Raw genomic sequence first — 11,456 nt, forward strand, 5'->3', positions numbered from 1 at the left:
ATCCGATAAGGCATGTGGGGAAATTCAAAGACCAAATGGAGCTGCTCGGAGTGAGTGATGACTATCGGTGCAGAGTTTTCCCCACTACATTGTCCGACACTACCCAGGAGTGGTATTGGAAATTTAAGCCAAACTCCATCACTTCTTGGGAAAGTTTCAGGAAAGAATTTTGCAGGCAGTTCAGTGCTGCTCGGACCCCTCCAGTTTACGCCAATCACATGGCAGATATTAAACAAGGGAAAGATGAATCTCTCAAAAACTACATACAAAGGTTCATGAGGGAAGCCAACCAAGCAACCGCAGTTGGAGATGAGGGGAAGATGGTGGCCATTTCTTCTAGCATAATCTATCGGAGTCCTTTGTGGGACAGTATTCATCGCAACCCAATTTCAACGTTACAACAATTTCTTGACCGGGCAGACAAGTATATGAAATTGGATGATGCGATTAAGAAGGGAGAGAAGGGCCTGAACAATCCAAGCAGATCGACTGATCCTCCCAAGAATGGTGGAAACGATCAAAGTGGTGGTAAGAAATGTGGGAATAACGGGTCTGACCGCCACAATGAAAATAATGCTAAGTCAGGACCAAACGACAAGCCAACTAAGTATGAACCTCAGTTCACCAATTACACCACTCTTTCGGCCAGCCGAGTGGAGATATATCTCGCAAGTCATCAGGAGGTCCCCTACCGGAAACCCCCACCCATCAAGAAGGAGATGAGTAAGAGAGATTTGAATAAGTTCTGTCGTTTCCATGGAGACTATGGTTACAACATGAATGAATGCAATCATCTCAAGGACGAGATAGAGTTTCTCCTTCGGTTGGGGAAATTGAAAAAATATCGAGCAGAAAAGACCCAAGGAGAGGGAAGTAACAACAATCCTGGGTTTAAGCGACAGCGGTCTCCACCTTTGCAACCCGAGCCTGTGGACTTCACTCTTGACACCATATGTGGAGGTCCACTTCTGGCTGGGGATAGCAACAAAGCAAGGGAGATGTATACTCGAACCCTTCGGCATGAGTTGGATGCAGCATCGACATCTGAGGTCATGACTGTAGAGGAGCGGCCTCCGAAGAACCCACGATACGAAAGTGAGTCCCTCACCTTCACTGAAGATGATGCATGACACGTGAGATATCCTCATAATGACCCTCTCGTCGTGACAGTCCAAATAGCGAATATGAAGGTGAAAAGATGCCTGGTCAACACAGGGAGCTCTGTGAACATTATCTACAAATCATCCTTTGAAAGGATGAAACTATCTATCAACGACTTGAAGCCATGCTCTCAAGTCATCTATGGATTTACTGGAGAAGGGTTGTCACCAGATGGAACGATCAAGTTACCAGTCACAACAGGGGATGCTCCCAAGCATGAGACAGTTATGACAGAGTTTTTGATAGTCGACTGCCCGTCCGCCTATAATGTGGTTATTGGTCGACCACTACTCACAACCTTGCATGCGACAGTCTCTATTTGGCACCTTTCCATGAAGTTCCCGACCAGTGTAGGCATAGGTTGCGTCCGAGGAGACTAGAGAGAGGCTAGGGAATGTTATAATGCCTCGGTAGCTAAAGCGAGAAAGGGGGCCAAAGAAAACAACATGATTGTATGTGCCAAGAGAGAGGAGGTAGACGAGATGGATGTCGACCAAAGCTTTATAGTCGTAGCCGATCAGGAAGGAATGTTTGACCAAGAAAGCACTCTTGGTATAGGTGAACAACAAGCCCCATCCGGTGATGAAGTCACCAAATAGGGCGTTGCCCAAAGCGAGGGAATGGACTTTGATCCTTGCTTTGGGGATTATGAAAGTGAAGTGGGACCGTCCGAGGAGTTAGAGGAGGTTCCAATAGATGAGAATGACCCGACCAGAGGGGTCAAGGTTGGAAAAAAGTTAAAGTCAGAAGTAAAAGCGTAGCTGGTAGAATTTTTGCGGAGGAATCAAGACGTCTTCACCTGGTCTCACAAGGATATGGTGGGTATCTCACCAACTGTGATCAGCCACGTGCTCAATGTGGATGAAAGCTATCCAGCAGTGCAGCAGAAGAGAAGATTGCTTGACAAAGATTGAGCAAAGGCTCTCAAGGAGGAGGTGGAGCGGCTAAAGGAAAATAGGTTTATAAGGGAGGCATATTACCCTGCTTGGGTTTCAAATCCAGTGTTAGTGCCCAAGTCCAATGGAAAGTGGAGGACTTGTGTGGATTTTATCGACCTGAACAAAGCATGTCCAAAAGACTATTTTCCTTTGCCAAGAATAGACCAGTTGGTGGACGCGACCTCTGGCCATGAAACATTGTCCTTCATGGATGCTTACTCGGGGTATAACCAGATTAGTATGCATCCCCCCGATGAAGAGCATACCAGTTTCCGAACAGACATAGGGCTATACTGTTATAAGGTCATGTTGTTCGGCTTGAAGAACGCGGGAGCCACATACCAGTGTTTAGTGAATGGCATGTTATGTGACTTAATTGGCAAGAATATGGAGGTGTACGTAGATGACATGCTGGTGAAGTAGAAGGAATTTGAAGGACATGTACGAGATTTGGAGGAATGCTTTGCAGTACTGAGAAAGTACAGCATGAAGTTGAATCCCCTCAAATGCTCGTTTGGAGTAAGTTCTCGAAAATTTATTGGGTTTATTGTGAACTCTCGAGGAATAGAGGAAAATCCATAAAAGATAAAGGCGCTCGCAGAAATGAAGTCTCCGGCTAGAATTAAGGATGTGCAAAGTTTGACTGGGCGGATTGCTGCTCTAAGCAGGTTCATCTCTAAATCGACGGACAAGTGTGTCTCGTTTTTTAACCTGCTTAGAGGAAGCAAGAGGTTTGAATGGAAGGAAGAATGTGAGCAAGCTTTTCAAGCCATAAAGGAGCACTTGACTCAACCTCATGTTCTTTCAAAGCCAGCTGATGGAGAATACCTCTTTATTTACCTAGCAGTCACAGAGCACGCTGTTAGTGCTGCTCTAGTATGAGAAGAAGATAAAGTACAACATTCGGTGTACTACGTTAGCAAGCAACTGATAGGAGCAGAGTCCAGGTATCCCGTGATCGAGAGGTTGGCCTATTGCTTGGTACTTGCATCCCACAAATTGCGACCGTACTTCCAAGCACACCCCATTAAAGTCCTTACCGACCAGCCCCTACGTCAAGTCTTGCAGAGGCCGGAGTCATCTGGTCGGCTACTTAAATGGGCGGTTGAATTGGACCAATTCAAAATAAAGTATCAACCGAGATCTGCTATTAAGGGTCAGGCTTTGGCAGATTTCATTGCTGAATGTACTGGGATTACTGATATGCCCGACCAGCAAGAGTGTGTAACTGGACAGAGAGAAGATCTTCCTGTTTGGCAACTTTTTGTTGATGGGTCGTCAAACGAACATCATTCGGGAGCTGGACTTATATTAGTCACGCCGGAGAAGCATAGAATTCATTGTGCACTAAGGTTCGGATTTAATGCTTCTAACAATGAGGCAGAATATGAAGCCCTCCTAGCAGGCTTGCGCTTGGCTAGAGATGTTCATGCCCGGTCGGTCGAAATAAACAGTGATTCCCAATTGGTGGTCTACCAAGTCTTAGAGGAATATCAAGCAAGGGGCCTACGCATGATGGCGTACTTGAATAAGACCAAGGATATGCTAGCACAATTCGAGGAGTATACTATTAAGCTAGTACCGCGAGAGCAAAACTCTAACGCAGACGCTCTAGCAAAATTAGCTAGTGCAAAAGATGTTGAAACTCTTAATATAGTACCGGTGGAATACTTGGCAGAGCCGAGCATTAATGAACAAGAAGCCATGCCCATCACAATAGTTGACACTTGGATGACACCCATCATTGCTTACCTTGAGCAAGGAATCCTCCTAGATGATCGTAATGAAGCAAAGAAGATTATGTGGCAAGCTGCTAGGTACATTATGATGGATGGGGTGCTGTATAGAAGAGGGTACTCTTTGCCTCTACTAAGGTGCATAGCACCCAACCAGTCAAAAAACTTATTGGCTGAAGTGCACGAGGGGTTCTATGGAGATCATGCTGGGGGGCAGAGTCTATCTAAAAAGATTTTGCGGCAAGGATTTTTCTGGCCTACAATGAATGAAGATTCCATGGAGTACGTGAAGAAGTGTGATAAATGCCAGAGATTTTCTAAAGTACCCAGGGCACCTCCGAATGTCTTGAAGCAAATGCAGAACCCATGGCCTTTTGCAGTATGGGGCATTGATCTGATCGGGAAGCTACCCAAAGGGAAAGGAGGAGTATAGTTTGCAGTAGTTGCTGTGGATTATTTCACCTAGTGGACCGAAGCCGAACCACTAGCAACGATCACCTCGAAGAAAGTGTTAGATTTTGTGGTTAAGAATATAATATGTCGCTATGGTCTGCCCAAAAAGATAGTCTCTAATAACGGCACTCAGTTCGATAGTGACTTATTTACCGATTTCTGCACTAGACATGGCATCACGAAAAGTTTCTCCTCGGCAGCTCATCCGCAAGCCAATGGGCAAGTTGAAGCCGTAAATAAAACTTTGAAGGATACTCTAAAAAAGCATCTAGAGCAAGCTAAGGGTGCTTAGGAAGAAGAGTTACTAGAAGTCCTTTGGTCATACAGGACTACTGCCCAGACAGCAACTGGTCATACCCCATTTTCCTTGGCATATGGGTATGAGGCCATGTTACCTATGGAAGTAGACCCACCATCTCATCAGAGAACCATGTATGACCAAGAGGAGAATCACCAGTTGCTAGCTAAATCTTTAGATTTCCTTAAGGAGAGACGAGAAAAAGCAAGCTTGAGAGTTGCTGCTCATCAGCAAAAGGTGGCCTGCTATTTTAATTCCAAAGTCAGAGATCGAAAGTTCCAGGTTGGAGATTTGGTCCTCAGAAAGGTGTTCATCAGAGACCCGGCGGCTAGAGTACTAAGACCAAACTGGGAGGGACTGTATCAAATTGAGCAAGTCTTGCCACCCAGCACTTACAAACTTGCTCGATTAAATGGAGAGCTGATCAGGAACTATTGGAATGGCGAGCACTTGAGGAAATATTATCAATAAATACTGCTTACAGAGTAGTAGCTTTGTCTCAAGTGTTTAACTTGTTATTTAAGTTTGTTTGTGAACTGGCTATTTGCTATCCAGTCATGTTATTTTGAACAATTGTATTTTTTTTGAGACTCGTAATTAGACATGCTTTGTCCTTTTTTTTTACGAGTAATAAAAGAGATCACGCGCAGCGCGGTCGAATCTTGCTACAAATTTTGCATATGTGTTGATTATTCTTACTTTGGCAGTGCTCAACTGTCATTACAACTTAAAACAAAAAAGGTTTTCTAAAGGAAATATCGGGCAATGTTCAACTGATCGGTATCCATCAGATGAATGACCAACATTTAAATAGTTGCATGTTTTTGTAGTGTTAACTGCTGAAATATCCTTTGTATATTCAATGTGTTTCACGAGTAATAACTGCTCGGACGAATTCGGTCAAGTAGCAAGTGATCAAGGATTTTTCAACCCTCAATCACTTGGGGGGCACATAGGGTATACTGGTATACACTTCAACACAAGTAATAAGAACACGAGAAAATATATTTGTTTTCAGGCTGACTTGTAAGTATTTGAAGTCAAAAGGGGTGTTAAGCTAACTTGTTTTACAAAGCTTAATTAACTTGGAATTTTTTCAAAATTTTAAGTTAAGAACAACTATTCGTGTGTAAATAAAATGCTATGCTCATAAAATGTTAGAGCAATAAGAATGTGAGAAAGCATGCTTAGTAGTAACTTATGAAATGTTTAGAATTTCTAAGTTAGAAAACTAAGTACTCATATGAAAATATAAGGCATCTATGTAATAAAACTTTTATATGTTAAAGTTTAAAAAAGTAAAGTGTTCATAGCTCGGCCATACGAGCAAAAGTACAGTAGCAAAATACAAAATAAAGGTCTACTAGTCAGCTAAGGATTCAACTGGTCGGATGAAGGCTCTCTGGTCGGATGGAGGCTTTCTGGTCGGATGGAAGCTCACTGGTCGGCTATGGCAGGTTGATCAACACCTTCCTCAGCATCAGTTGTTTCTTCAGGTCGGAATGATAGCGTGGGGGAAAAAGGTGTGGTACCAGCAGGATTAACTGCCTCCTCAGCAGCCTTTGCCTCACATTTTGCAAGCTCTTCTGCCTTGGCCTCCTCTGTGAGAAATTCGAGGTTGAGAGGCTTGTTCAGCTTCCACACCTGGTAAAAGCAATTGAAACAAATTTCCTCATAGCAAGCGAGATCGGCTTCTTTCTCTCGCTTTAGCTCCTCGTTCTCATGAGTCAATTTCTCCAGCTGATCAGTCAATGACTTGTTGATTTGAGTTTTTTTTTGGTTCTCGTCAGCCAGCCCCCTAAGAGACTCATTCTGCTCAGCCACAATCTTCTCTGCCTGCTCCACTTTGGATTGGAGATCTTTTTCCAAGGAAGTTAAAGTCTCCACTTTAGCTTGGGCGTCCACTAGTTGAACATTTAAGACCTTGATCAATTCTTTGTAGTCTACTGCTCGATGCTGAGCGTGGCTGATGGTGATAAGCGACTGCATGGAAAACAGGAAGTTACTATAAGTAAAAATGATTAATAGCAAATTGTCTTGTGATAAAATACTTACATTGATCAGCTGAGCGAGCCCTCTTTGTAAGACTACTTCAACACTAAGCCGGGGCAAGGATTCAAAGCTTTGAATCATTGAAGCATCATGAAGGGTCTAGTCAAGCAGTTCCTTCCCAATGTTACCAACAGTGCGAAGGGCCTCACTCAGGCCAGTCAGGCGAGTGGGGGTTAGGCTCGCAAAAGGAGGAATCGACAAAGGGGTCAGCTGTGGGATTGTCATCGGCTCCTCGGGTTGTCTTCCTTGGCTGGTCGGGGTTGTCCTTGGAACTTTTCTTGGGGGGTTGGAGCCACTTCCTTCCCCATATTTCCTCTTTTGGGCAAGAGAGGTGTTGAATTGCCTGAACATCTCTGAATCTGCAAAAGAATAAACACATGATTTGTTAGTAAAAAGTAAAGCAATATGTGGGTAAATACTTTACAACTACCAGATAGCTCTATAAATCCCATATAACCAAGTTATTTAAAATCAAACATCTCACTATGACTACTAGACCCGAGTTTAGGATTTGGTCAAGGAAGTCATCCTCTTCATCAAATGATGAGCTTAAGTCTTTATGAAGCTGGACGGTCTTTCCTTTCCCAGGTTGTGTGGGAATAACACGTCTACGTTGATCTTCTGGCTGGGGTTCCCTAATGATAAGGTCACCTGGTCTACGAGAGTAGGGAGACGGGCCAGGAGAGAACTGATCGGTCACTACCTCAGTATCCGCGTTGGACTGGTCAGTTGCATTCGCTTCCTCAGTAGTACTCTCTACTATAATGTTCTGGTTACTTGGTAGCAGGCCCACCATCTGAAGATTATCCACAGTAACCAACTCTTTCACATTCTTCTCCTTAGTGCACATATTAGCCAACTCTTCTGCTCGGGAACACATTTCTTTGGTAGGCAAGGGCTGGTGAAATGGACCCGCGTGTGTAAAAGCTAAGTTGTTGGCTTTGATGTCTGAAGTGAGAAAATACTCTGTATAGTATTTTCCAGGATTTGACTTATGAGAAATACCATGGAGGTATTTAATCCCTTATGCCTGTGGAAGAGGTGGAAAAAACCTGTATTCTTGTGGCTTGGGTTAGTCCTGAAATCGAAGAGATAATGCACTTCATGAGGAGTAGGTGGATCCCAGCCTTGTAGGAAGTAAAGGATGTATAGAGCGGACAATGCCTAAATCCCATTGGGGGCAATCTGAAAAGGAGAGACGTTGAAGTAGTCCGCTACTGACCGGAAGAAAGAATGTAGCGGGATGGTAGCTCCTGCGTATACGTGGTGCCTAGACCAGGCACAGTAAGGTCCGCCAGGCTTGTTGGCTCTCTGATGAGGGCGCGGACATATCACGTTAACCCCTCTCAGGCCCAAGGCTTGAATGTGTTTGTCGAACATGCCGGGGTTAAGTTTGGAGGGTTTGGCTGTAAACCAAGAAGGTGTTTCTTCTCCTTCTTTTCTTGGTTTTTGAACGGCTAATCGCTAGAACTCGGTAGTAAATTTCTGAGTGATTTTTCTCCGAGCCTTGCTGGGATTTTGTGTCTGGCGAGGCGGTCTTGAAGAAGCCACAGTTCAGACCTCACTGCTTTCCACTACTTTCTGTACTGCTCTGCGAGCTACCTGAGGGTCCTGGTCCTGAGGAAGTCTGTTAGATTTCTTTACCCTCGTTTCTGACTGCTCAGCCTGTTGATTGAGAAACTGTTCTTCGTGGAGAAAATATAAGGCTGATCGGGGAAGGATTTTTTTAAGATGGCGAAGGCGATCCTCGGGGGTGCGACTGCTAGAAGACTTCGACGAAGAGTCGCTGCTTTGAGGAGTATCGCTCGATTGCGAAATGGAAGTGTCGGAATTTTTATGGTTGTCACCTCCCCTATAGTCGAAGCGATTCATCTACAAAAAATAAATAAGGGGAGGTGAGTAACCAAACAAGTATAAGTCAATTGATTCAGGGAAAATATTTATTTACTACTCAGGAAATATTTTATTGGGTAGTAAAAATATACTTTACTCCCCAGAATGAGCATGTATGAGGGAAAAAATGATAGGCAAAAATTTGGTGCCTAAAGTGTGGTGTGTCCAAGTAGGCCGAGTGATGTTTGAGCGGGCATGTGTATGTCCGAGGAGCTAGGCCCAGAAATTGGGTGCGGTGTGTGCGTGTGTCCGAGGAGCCAGCACGATGTCCGAACGGATGTCTCGGGGTGTCCGAGTGGATCCGGGGGCGTGGCCGAGTAGACCGAGCGGATGGCTGGGTGCCCGAGCGGATGGCTTGTGTCACGCCGAACCATCCGAGCAGTGCGCGCATGTCTGAGGAGTACATCAGCTGTGTGCGTGACGTCCGATCGGTGCACCTGTGTCACGCCGAGGCATCCGAGCAGTGCGCGTGTGTCCGAGGGGCCTTCCGTCTGAGCAGCTGGTGATGCATGTGAGGCACTCCGATCGGATGGGTATTGGTCCGAGTGGCTAAGGTATGGTGACTGATCGGTGGGCATAACTTTCAAGCAAAATCCCTTTGTGTCCGAGTAGCCATAAGCATTTCTGAACATTCAAGCAAGAAAAAAAGCCATGGCCGATCGGCCATGAAAACATTTTTCCCTAAACCCATTCCGAAAAACCCTAAATTCCATAGGACACAAACACAATTCCTCATTCGAAATACATAACAACAAGATCAAAATGGGGGATTTGAAAGGTTTCAAAGGTTATAAGGGACCCTATATATCATCAAATACCCATAAACACATATATGCAATTTAGGTTGAAAAATTCATTTTTCTTCAAATTTCCATGAAATTGAAGACAAGATTGAGTTACCCATAACCTAAACAACATCAAAACAGCCACAAAACACATTGTATTTCAAAGATTCATAAACAAACTCAAGAGAAAATTTCCTATGGGGGTTTCGGCCTACATATATTTTTCTTAAAGCTTTGAAAAAAAAACACATAGGTGGAGATAAGGAAGAAGACTTACCCAAATGTGTAGATTTCTTGAAGAGCCCTTGTGTTTGCTTGGAAAAAATGGGAGCTTTCCTTGGAGTTTTGGAGACTTTCGGCCAAGAAGAGAACTTAGGGTATTCGGCCAAGAGGGGAAAAGATGAGGGAATTTTTTTGCTCTTCTCTTTTGCTTATGAGAGTATGAGCACCTATGGGTCTATTTAAAGGGAAAAAAGTGGAAATTGCCACTTATTCTTAGACCCTTGGAATTCCTTGGGTATATTTTCTCCCCACGATTGTGAGCAGTTAATTCCATTGATCGTGGTCTGCTATGGAGTCGTGGTCTATTGCTTAGGCGGGAAAATGAACAGTTGGATTTTTTATTGTGCCGTCAGCAGTAGAGAAAAAAGTTTATTATGTGAGAACATCATATAATAAACTTGGGGGGCAAATGTTATCCCCAAAATTTGAAAACGATGACGTGGCAATAAAAGTGACAAATGGCAAGGAATGGCTGGGTAATCTGGCTTAGGAGTGGTCCGGTAGACCGGTGAAGATTTTTGACTGACCAGTCAAGTGTCATGTCCGACCGGTCATATGCTTGTCCGCCCAGTCAGGTGCTTGTCCGACCAGTCATGTCCTTGGCCGACCAGACATGTGCTTGTCCGCCTAGGCATGTGCTTGTTCGACCAGACATGTCTTGGCCAACCAGTGAGGAATTTTGGCACTTCAGTTCTCCTCCTGAGTGTGATGTGGACTGACTAGACAGAACAGTGCTACGCAAATGATCCCAGTAACGGTTTCAACAAGAATCGGTCATACCTGTGCGGGAATCTCTCAGATTATCCCACAAAAATAGTGTTTTGTTGTATTTTGAATATTATTATTAATTGAATATAGTGAGAATAACGAAATATCCCGATTATGGGGGACTTCATTTGTACGATCCTGAGCCTATAAATACAAGGCTCATGGCATCATAAAAGGGGGTTCAGATTTCAATTTTCCAGAGAGAGTAATTGTTTCTTGAGAGAACTCTTGTATTTTTTTAATCTGCATTGAAGAAACTCAGTTGACTCAGGTTCATTTGATCTTGAGTGTAGATCTATAATCATAACTCTAAGTGGACTAGGCTATTACCAACACATTGGGGCTAAACCACTATAAAAATTGTCTGTGTCGTATATTTCTCTTGAAGGTTTTTTGTCGTTTTGACGTCTACACGTTGTTGATCAAAAACGCGGTCAACAGTAAGGGTGTAAAAAAGAAAGATTTGTAGAGAAGACTTAATTGCAAATGAATTAATTTTCCAGGGCAAGGAAATAATTATGTGACAATTATATGCAATTGATTAATTATGAATGAATGAATGAATTAATTAATTATTCAACCATATAGTTTTTATTTTGAAAAACTATAGGTTAGAATAAATATTAATTTTGTTTGAATTAATATATAGAGAGATTGATAGTTATCTTATTTAGAATAAGATATTTATTTATTTATTTAAAACTAATATTTTATGATAAAATTAATTTTGAATTAATTGATATTTATGTTGAGATGAATATATTGTCTTAAAAGTTGATTAAACAAACAAATGAGAAGATTTTGGAAAACTTTAATATGTGGGGCAACACACTCACTATGCAGTGAGTGTGGCACCACACGCAGAGATTCCCCAATCCATGAGATTTGAATTTTGAATTTCAAATTATTTTTTTAATCAATTATTTAGTTATTCTTTTTAAATATGATTTAAATTAAATAATTAAATAGTAATATCAGATTAATTTTAATTTGAATTCTATTTTAATAAAATAAAGATTAATTAATTAGATTAATTATCTTTATAAAAACTGATAGAGCGATATTTTCAAAAAAAATATTTTTGATGTGA

This window comes from Humulus lupulus, chromosome 4 (assembly GCF_963169125.1).
Source record: "Humulus lupulus chromosome 4, drHumLupu1.1, whole genome shotgun sequence".
Classification (NCBI taxonomy): domain Eukaryota; kingdom Viridiplantae; phylum Streptophyta; class Magnoliopsida; order Rosales; family Cannabaceae; genus Humulus; species Humulus lupulus.